Below are 9,347 nucleotides of genomic sequence, written 5' to 3' on the forward strand. Positions count from 1 at the left end.
AGTTGCTGGCAGCACATACTCTCAGTTGGAATTTATATTTCTCGATTAATTCCCTGATGTGAGGGTGCATCTGTGTACCTGAGAGTTCAACTGTTTTCCCAGACAGATCCAACACAAAGTCCTGCTGTGACTGTTACTCCCTCCTCCCTGAAGTTTGCTGCTGCCACAGCTGCTGCTGCTGCACTCTGCCATGATTTGAAAGGAATGATGCAGCATAGCCTTCCTTACTGAAGTTCTCTTCCTTCTGACTGTGTCTGTTCCTCTGACATACTTTAGCATAGAGAGAAAAACATAGGGATTTCCTGAAAATGAATTTAGAAATACCCATGTTAAGAATCAGTGAATCAAATTCACGCTGAGATCAATGCTTGGTGTGTTTTCCACAAACTATTTTAAAGCATCTATAAATAAAACGAGAATACATGTTTAGAATTTAATTTCATCATTGAAAACAGATTTTGGAATAATGATGCAACCTTGAAAATGTTGACAACTCATGTTTGTTCATGATTTTTATCTTTAACATTTGTTTATCCCATATTTGAGTGAACAGCATGAGTGCCACCCTGTGCCAGGTCTGCTGCAATTGATTCAAAAGCTCCACCTACCAAATCTTTGCACAAACAATTCAAAATAAAAAAACCCAGGAGTAATGCAAAAAAAATTCCTGCTGAAATAAGTCACCCATCACTCTGTCTGTCGTGTGGGCTATGCTGCCAAGCAGACAGAGCACTTCAACAAATATTTTAATGATTGGATTAAATTTGAGCGTAAAAAAAGAGGGAAGGAAAAAGCTGTCAGAAGCCCATGGCTGAGCAGCTCTTGTAGTTAAAAGCTACCTCAGCAGTCAAAACCTATTTATTTCAGAACCTTGCAGTTAACAGCAGTTCTGTTCCCTTGACTGACAGGAGGACAGTAACCTTGTGCAGTTCTCTGGATATTCTTTGTTTATTGCAGAAGTAATGAAATAAAAAGGAGGTGTAGTTACTGCAAAGCTGCACATGCTACTTTCAACAGCTTTTGTAGCCATTCGTAAATTAACAAGTGCTCACATACATCACAGTTCAAATTCTTTGGCTTGTTTGTAACTAACCTAAGCAGAATGCACAGTGAGATTGATGAGAGTGACTTGTTTAGTGCAAGAGCAGCCCAAGGAGGTTGAGAAACCTGGAGAGAATTTTGCACTGACACTGTTGCTATCTCTGGAGAAGAGGCATCTTGTGGGTCAGTAGACCTGACACCAGCCTCTTGGGTTTTTTAAATAAGCAGAAAATTTGTGTGTGGGTACATGAATAAATAAGTTTGTTTCCTGTCCTCTCCGGGGAAGATAATTCACACAACATCTTAGTTATCAAAGAAAGACATCGTCTTCCATTTACAGGTTTTTACCAGCTCAGACAGACAAACTGAGAAGATGAAGTGTTGTACACATGTCTCTGGCCTAAAGGATGTCTGTGCCCCCATGCTCCTGTGTGTATGTGCGTGTTGTGTGCATGTTTCAGGCTGTGGCTTAAATTTGGGCTTCCAGACTATTGGCCAAACCTTCCCGAAGGCTTTCCTTGGTCCAGCCTCTCCCCACAGCAAAGGATGATGGCTGGCTGGCTCTCCATGTCCTTGTTGATCAGCCAGCTGGGCTCTTTCCTCTGCTGTTCTGAACTCAGTTATTCTATACACACTGATGGCTGCTCATTCGTGGATTAATAACTTCCTGGAGGGTAGTAGCATTAGAAAAATAAACCTTAGTGAGAAGTTGTTTGAAAATTATCTGTAGTTGTGTTGGCACTGCAGCCTTTTGTTCTGTCTCCTCACCTGTCCCTGGTGTGAGCACAGACTACTGACGTGCAGGACACAGCACTGAAAGTTACCCACTCCAGCAGAAGGGTTTACTGAAGGCTTATCTGCAATCAAATGTTCAGTATTATGTGTACTCCATGCTAAAACAATAGGCTTTTAATATACTTTTTCTTACTCATTAGAGGAAGAGATCTCTGGTTTTAGAATTCAGACCTGTGCTTCTGACCTGGAAAAACAAGTCTTAGCCTGCTTGGCAGAAACTAATCTCTTGGTAGCAGCCAATCAACAGCTTTTTGAAGTCAGCTTTCCTTGCCTTAATTTTTCTCTAAAGCTGTAAGATGCCACTTGAAAGAGCAACAAAAACATCAGTGTAGACAGTACTGTGTAATTAGGAATCTGTGACATTCCTTTGTTTTGCAAGGCATCATTCATTCCCAGCTAGTACCTCAGCTGATCTTAATTTAGGTAATGAAGTTCAGATCATGCAAGAACTTTCTCAAAATCCTGTGGTTTATGTTTTGTACTAAAACAAAGTTGATATGTTTTTAAACAAGCCACAAAAACCCCTTTCTTGCTGTTTCACAGAATCATTGATTTTAATTGAAAATTTCCAGATGTGTTCCAGATTGCTGTAGAAATTGTATGTTGACTTCTCTCAATGGACTTCTCACTGTAAGTGATTCTAGAATTCATTTTCCTGCGTCATTTGAGAGGTGGCATGATGTTAAACAGCAAGGACATAATTTTTGCAGGATTTAGCAGCCTGCGGATTTGCCATAGGAACCTGGTGTGTAAGCATTTTTAGAGTAAGTTCAGGTGGTGCTTAATTAGGTTCCTTGAACCTTTCAGAATTATTCCCCAGGATTCTTAGGTACATATTGAAGGTGTGACAGCCTCCCCAGCACTTTGGCAGAGGCCAAGAGACTAATCCAAACCATGGGACTGTTTGTGTTATGAGTCACTAAAGTGGAAAGAGCACATAATGATGGGAAACAATGAAGCAGAACAGACTTAAAGCTTTTAACACTATTCCTAGGAAAAAAATCCCTGAGGACTTTTGGCAGCTTCCATCTTTTGTAGCTGTTTCTGTCCTTTGGCAAGACAGGCCAAAATCTCTGTGGTGATTATTCATGCTGCTCTGTTCTGGATGATGTCAGGGGCTCCTACGTGCACTGGTAATATTTTCTACAGTGTTTTCCAGTGTGGCGGCTGTCTGGGGGACATTATTTTAGAGCTGGCAGCACTGTGATATCTAAATGGGTTCAAATCTCTCCTTAATGTTGTAATGTATACTGATAGCCTGTTTGTAGCAGCAGCATTGTGCTGATGTTACCGGGAAAGCCGAACTCCGCCTAGTGGGTTTGGTTTTGGGATTTGATCTTTTTTAGCCAGTTAGAGGATTTGTTCTAGGACCAAAGACAGCATTGAGACCTGGATTCAGATGGAACTGCAGCTCTCCAACCCAAACTACATTAACTTGTGGTTGAGGGTATTCATGATAATCTGAGAACAGAAAGTAAATTTTAATATCTGATAAGGTTTTACAGTCCTGGTTTTGTCTCAGACCGCTTGATCTTTGCGTGAAAAGGCATCTGGCTCTCAAGCAGGGCATCAGGAAGTCCCCAGGAACTGGGGAAATGCACTGAAACATGGTTACACACATAGAGACTGTTTGTTTCTATATCCTGCCACTCTTTCATTCAGTGTAAAGACCCTGGAGTTTATTCAAGCCTGCAATACCAGTACAAGGGGTTTGGCAAGAGTTTCATTTCTGTGTTTGTGTGTATCTAGGAGACCTCTCCTAGTCACTAGATGATCACTCCCATGAGGCACACTGGAAAACCAAAGTGCTGGTGATTCACAGTTGAGGTTAGAAATGCACTTGAGCTCCAGATACACTCATGAGAAACATATGCCAGAGGAGGTACTTTTCTAGGTTTTGCTACACTCATTATCTGAGTTGCTGGTTTACATTGTTCCTGGTGTATATTCCTGGCTGGATCTCTGTGTCACTTCATGTGCAAACCTCTCTGGTTTACTCTAGTTCTCATGCCAGACAGAAGGAAAGAAGGTGCAGTAGCCTGGGTTGAGTCAGGAGGAAAAGCCTGCAGCCCTTTTGAAGCTGGTGGCCCATGTTAGCTGTGTCAGCTAGGTGAGAGTAACAAAGGGGTTTGCTTCCTTCTGAGCATCTCAACAGAGCACAGATGATTCCGTGTTGTTTGCCTTGAACAAGGGACAGCCACTGCAGTGGGTTGCACCACAGTGACCTAAACTTCATGAGCTTTGCTGAGTGATAGAGACTTTACTGAGGCTGTATGTGTGTCCCAAGACAGCTTTGCTTGTTGTTAGCTTTTGTGAGTATCTAAAGGAGTTCCTTTCTGACTGTAACTATAATCTTAGCTAATATTTTGCTTCCTGACTCCCTTGTCTTGATTTGGGATCCAAAGTCACTCAAGCATCTGGTTCTTTGTGGAGGCAAACTCCTTGTGCCATAGGCGTGGGGTGGAAGGGTCCACTGAGATTGAAAGCTAAAAGAATGAGGATGATGGTGTTATTTACACTGGTGAGGAGGAAAATATTTCAAAATTAGTTAGAGTTCAAACTAAGAAAACAGCTGACAATAAGTTAGACTTCAAGCTAAGGTTGTAGTCAGATACGTTTGAACGTGGCAGAAGAGGGGTGCTGAACAGCACAATTATTTCCCATATACAGAGTTGAGAAGTAGCTGAAGGCAAATCCAGTGGTGAAACAGAATCAGGATATAAAAGGAAACTTTTAGGGACATCACCTTCAGGATGCAGCCAACGAGTGAGGAGGTGGATGTTTTACTAGCTCTGAAGAGCATTTGCTGTCAGGCTCTTATGTGTGAGTCTCTTGGAGATTCTGCATGGGAAGTAACTTCAGGGCATGTCAAATATGTCTGTCAGTCACAGGGATTGCTGAAATACACCCCTTAAACAAGGTTACATCACCTTTCTTGTAACAGACTTTGTGTGAGACAGATGAAGATAAACTGGAAATGGTTGGATGAGTCTTAATTTATTTTTGTGTCTTGAAGTAATTAATGTTGTTTACCATTTTCTTTAGCAGATGCAATGCTTAAACTTCTCTCTGAAGGGTTGACAGTAGAAGGATGGAGCCTGATCAGTGAGAAGGCAACAGTGTAAGATCACACAGCACTGGGAGGCAGGCAGCCCAGGGGGCCAGTGATAACTGGGTTATCTGTTCTGAGCACACTGCTTGTGCCTGATTCCCTCTCTGCTCCCTGCCTGAAGCAGCCAGTGCCAGCCACCTTACCTGTTACACTGCTTCATCTGTACAACACACACGGAACAAAATGCTAGAGATCTGCCCAACACAGAAAATCATTCCAGAGATTAAGTCTTGCTCTTTAAAAGGGATTATTTCAAGTAAATGAAATTCTGAGTGGAGAATAACATTTGTGCAGGAATGTGCATGTGGTGTAGGAATGAGAGTGCACAGAATAGAATTGATCCGAGGGCTTAGGGTGTTAGGTGGAGCACCTAACAAGATGTCTGGTTCTCTGGTATTGTGTTAGATAAAAGTTGGCATTGGTATTCTGGTATTCAGTCTATTTTTAAAAAACATGGGATTACAATTCTGTAATATTTAGCATAAACTCCCTCCATCCCCTCAAAAAGCCAAACAAGCCAGAACACAACTCCCCTTCTCTCAAGCAAAATGACCCTTTCAGTGGTTATAGAGTTTTACTACTGCAGTGTAGGTATGCTAAGCAGGAGTCCTTCGTTCTTTCATCTGTAGCCACAGACATCATAACTTTCCAAGTTGTTACCCTGGGAACCCAACTAGCACAACTTTCTAAGTTATACTTAACTGTCTCTGTAACCTGTAATTACCATGAGAGGTAATAACAAATCTGTGTGTACTTGTATCGTGGCAGTTCCCAAATTAGACACAAATAATCAACATGCAATCAACACCCAGAGGTCTGCCTGATCCATGTGCTTATCAGAATGGAATTTATATTATCCTCTTGCAACACAATTAGGGAGCAACACTAGATAGAGGCTCAGTCACACCTAGACCAGAAAGTCCTTTCTCCTGATCCCTCCCCTCTCTTTTTCTTTCAATTGAAGCAACAGGTTTAAGTAGGCAATACGTATTGACAGAATTGTGTCCTCCATACCTCCAGTGTTAATGCAGTGTTGATTGTTTGTAGACAGCATCCTGAAAAAGGTGAGCAAGATCTGTGTAGATGGAGGAGCAGAAGAGACAAGAAAGAGAAAATCAGCTGGAATGACCCCGTATGGAAGGATGTTATTGCAAAGATGGAGTTAGGTCAGAGGGGAACTGAAACTGAATATTCAAGTTAAGCACATCAAGCCTCTAGTAATATGATAAGATAATGACAGGAAAAAATCTTAATGGTGAGGTAAAAGAAAATTGTATATTGAAAGAGGGAGGGAAAAAAGAGATAAAATTAGTATCAAACAATATTAAGCAATAACAAAAGAAAGGTAGAGTTGGCAATGGTTATGTCACTGAGAGGATGGAACAATTGGACCTACAGCATGTGCATGGACTACAGGCTGCAGATCAATCACAGAGAACAGTCAGAAGGGAAGAATGGGAAGTGGGCACAATTATATCTGTTTTTCCATCCACAGGACGCTGTGCAGCCAAGCAAAATGTGTTCTCTTGGGTTTCTGTGTTCAGCATGCAGGAAGCCAGGTCACAAATAGGAAATTGCAGCTGAACGAGTTGCCAGCAATTTAAAATTTTACCTTCTATGCAGATATTTTGAGGGAGTGCAGAGGCCAAACAATGTGAAAACAAATTGAAAAGCTTTTTTGGCACTGCCTTACTTATTAGTTGAAGCACATTTCTTCCAGTAAATACTTGTGAGGCAGACATAGAGGGACACTGGGCTTGTGTTACGTTCAGTCCTTGTCCCAGCCCTTTATCCAGCCTAAAGCCGACAGTAGTGCTCAGGAGCAGTGGTCATGGACCTGAACCCCTTGGGATAGGTGCTATACAAACCCTCCATGTTCTGGGTAAATCCTCAGAAATATTCTATATCACATACAGGCTTAGGTCTCATTTTAAAAAGTGATGCAGGCACCTGGCTGCTGTTTTCCTGTTAATTAATTCCCTTTCCCTGTTTGGCACCTAACAGAAGGCTTTCCTGTTTGCTCAGTCTGACTGCTGCCTTCCTTAAATCACTGTTTCTGCAGACTTTTCCTTGAAGGTATGAAGAATATGTTGTATTTCCATGGGCAGGATCAATGGCTTTGGTGTTAGGGGTTGGTTGTTGTGCCAAAAGCGTGACTGTGTTTTCTGCTGTTCATACTGCTTAAATTCCCCAGTGCGACAAGTGCCTTTGATGTCAGTTGACCTACATATACAGAGAGAATTGAGGGAATTTATAACATGTTTGAATATGTTTGTATCTTCATGACTCTGAATATATTGGGTTTTTTTCTATTGTCAGTCCTTTTTCTTTTGAAATCACTTCAGCAGGCCTGAAGTTTGGATAAGTTCAGAAAAGCTCCTGTCTATTTTGAACTGAGGTATGATTATGAGTTTGAATAGCTGCTGATGGAGTTGGATGTTAGACATTTCTGAAGCTGTTTGTTACAATCATGGCTCACTTGATATCAAACTTTTTGCAAACTGTTCATATGAAGATGTAGTTGGCCAAAATTAATGGTGGTGTATGAGCTACTCCATGTTTTAAGAAGTATTGAATTGTTAAAAAGATAAATTTCTAAGGAAGTGGAACTAGTAGTGTTATTGAAACAGGCTGCGGTAGAGGACTGAAAGATAAATGGTTAGAGAATGATTATGTTCCTCCTCAGTTCTAATATGTGACTCAGCAGATTGTATACAAAAATGCAATATTATATGTTGAAAACACTTTTTTAGCTGAGGATGTTGTGGTTCTGCTTTTCTGCTTTTGTCTTAAGAATGTTTGACAAGAGATGGGGGTTAAAAAACCTGTCCCTGAGGGATTATGCAGCCATTAGGAGGCAAATTGGCTCTCTGGCCTCATACCCATATTTAAAGCCTCTAATGAATATTGCAGTACAGAATGGTTATTACTTCTAGGACTGTAAGTATTTTTGATCTGTGAATAATATTTTTAAGATGCCAGTGATATTTTTTTTTCCTAAGAAACCTAAAAAGCAGGGGGAAATTATTTAACAGTTAGTGACAGAGAGTGATTGAAGTAGGATAACCAGGAATTAATTTTGAAAGACGGGTTCCTTAATACACAGAGAAATAGCCACAATGGCCTTGCCAAAAACAAGGCTAATGTGTCAACCTAATGTAATATTGGCACTGACACTTTCTGACAAAACACTGCTCCATGATATGCCTTTTCCTGTGGCTCTCCCCTTCCTGTCACTTCTGTTTAACCAGAAAAGGTATTAACATTATTTTCACCTTCTGGAATGACCAGTTCATGTGTCTACTCTGTTGCCTCCATATTTGAAGTCATATGTAGTATTTCCTAATATTTCTCCCTTTTTGTACTGCTGGTCTCCTTTAATCCCAGCAATTAGTGTCTCTCAGCCTGTGTTCTTGTCTCTCTTGTGTTTGCCAGCTTTTGCCACCACTGTTTTTATGCACCTGGCTAAGCCTAAAACTTTTTTACCCCGTATCTGCCATCTCTGTCTGTGGCTACAAAAAACACTTCTACTAGCAGAGACAAAATATTTCTTTGCAGAATCAAATCGACTGGGTGACCTGTTCTTGAACAAACTGTGTACACATATTCACCTGCAGGGGATTAAGAAAACCACGCTGAAATTACAGGAATAACTGCGTGTATTGGGAGTGGGGAGTGCTTGCTTTTTTCTGCAGTATTTAACATCCATGATGTATATATTGCCCATGCTGATGAGGTGAAAGTCATTTCAGGTAATCCTACTGAAGATCTGCAAATACTTTTAAACTATATTTATCTTCTGTTACAAGTATACCACCTGGGACTCCATAATTGAGTTTTCAGTACTCAGGCTGGGAGAAGCTTTGATTTCCTGTGCTGGGTGTGGTAGGCCTGTTCGGGTTATCTGAGCATGATTCAGTCGGCCTCAGAGCAGACCTTGTGTCTCATTCTTCTAGCATTTATTGCTTGTGCCAGACGTCATTTGTGCTTCTCCCGGCTCCGACAGCCCCTGCCCTCTGAGCACGGCTTGCGGGCAGCAGGCTGGGCCCCCCCGCACGGTGTAGCGATGTTGGTTTGCTGTGTACGAGCCCTGTTCGCACTCGGGGTCAGGGAATGCCTGCCTGGCCGGGGCGGGGGCGCTGGGGCTCCGGGCACCCGGGCCTCGGCTGCCGTGCTCTGTGTGCCCCGGGAGCTCCAGCTCTGTTCGAGCCGCGCTGCTCGGAGCAGCCCGAAGCACGGGCTGCAAACAGGCACCTGCTGCAGCAGGAGCGCTGGGGCGGGCTGGGGAGGCGCACGGGGCCGCTTTCCCCGGCGGCGCTGGGGGAGCGCACTGCAAGGTGGGCGCGCAGCGGGCAGGTGGAGAGGCGGGGCTGGGGCTGGGGGCTGACCCGACCCCTGC

This window comes from Prinia subflava, chromosome 15 (genome assembly GCF_021018805.1).
Source record: "Prinia subflava isolate CZ2003 ecotype Zambia chromosome 15, Cam_Psub_1.2, whole genome shotgun sequence".
Classification (NCBI taxonomy): Eukaryota; Metazoa; Chordata; class Aves; order Passeriformes; family Cisticolidae; genus Prinia; species Prinia subflava.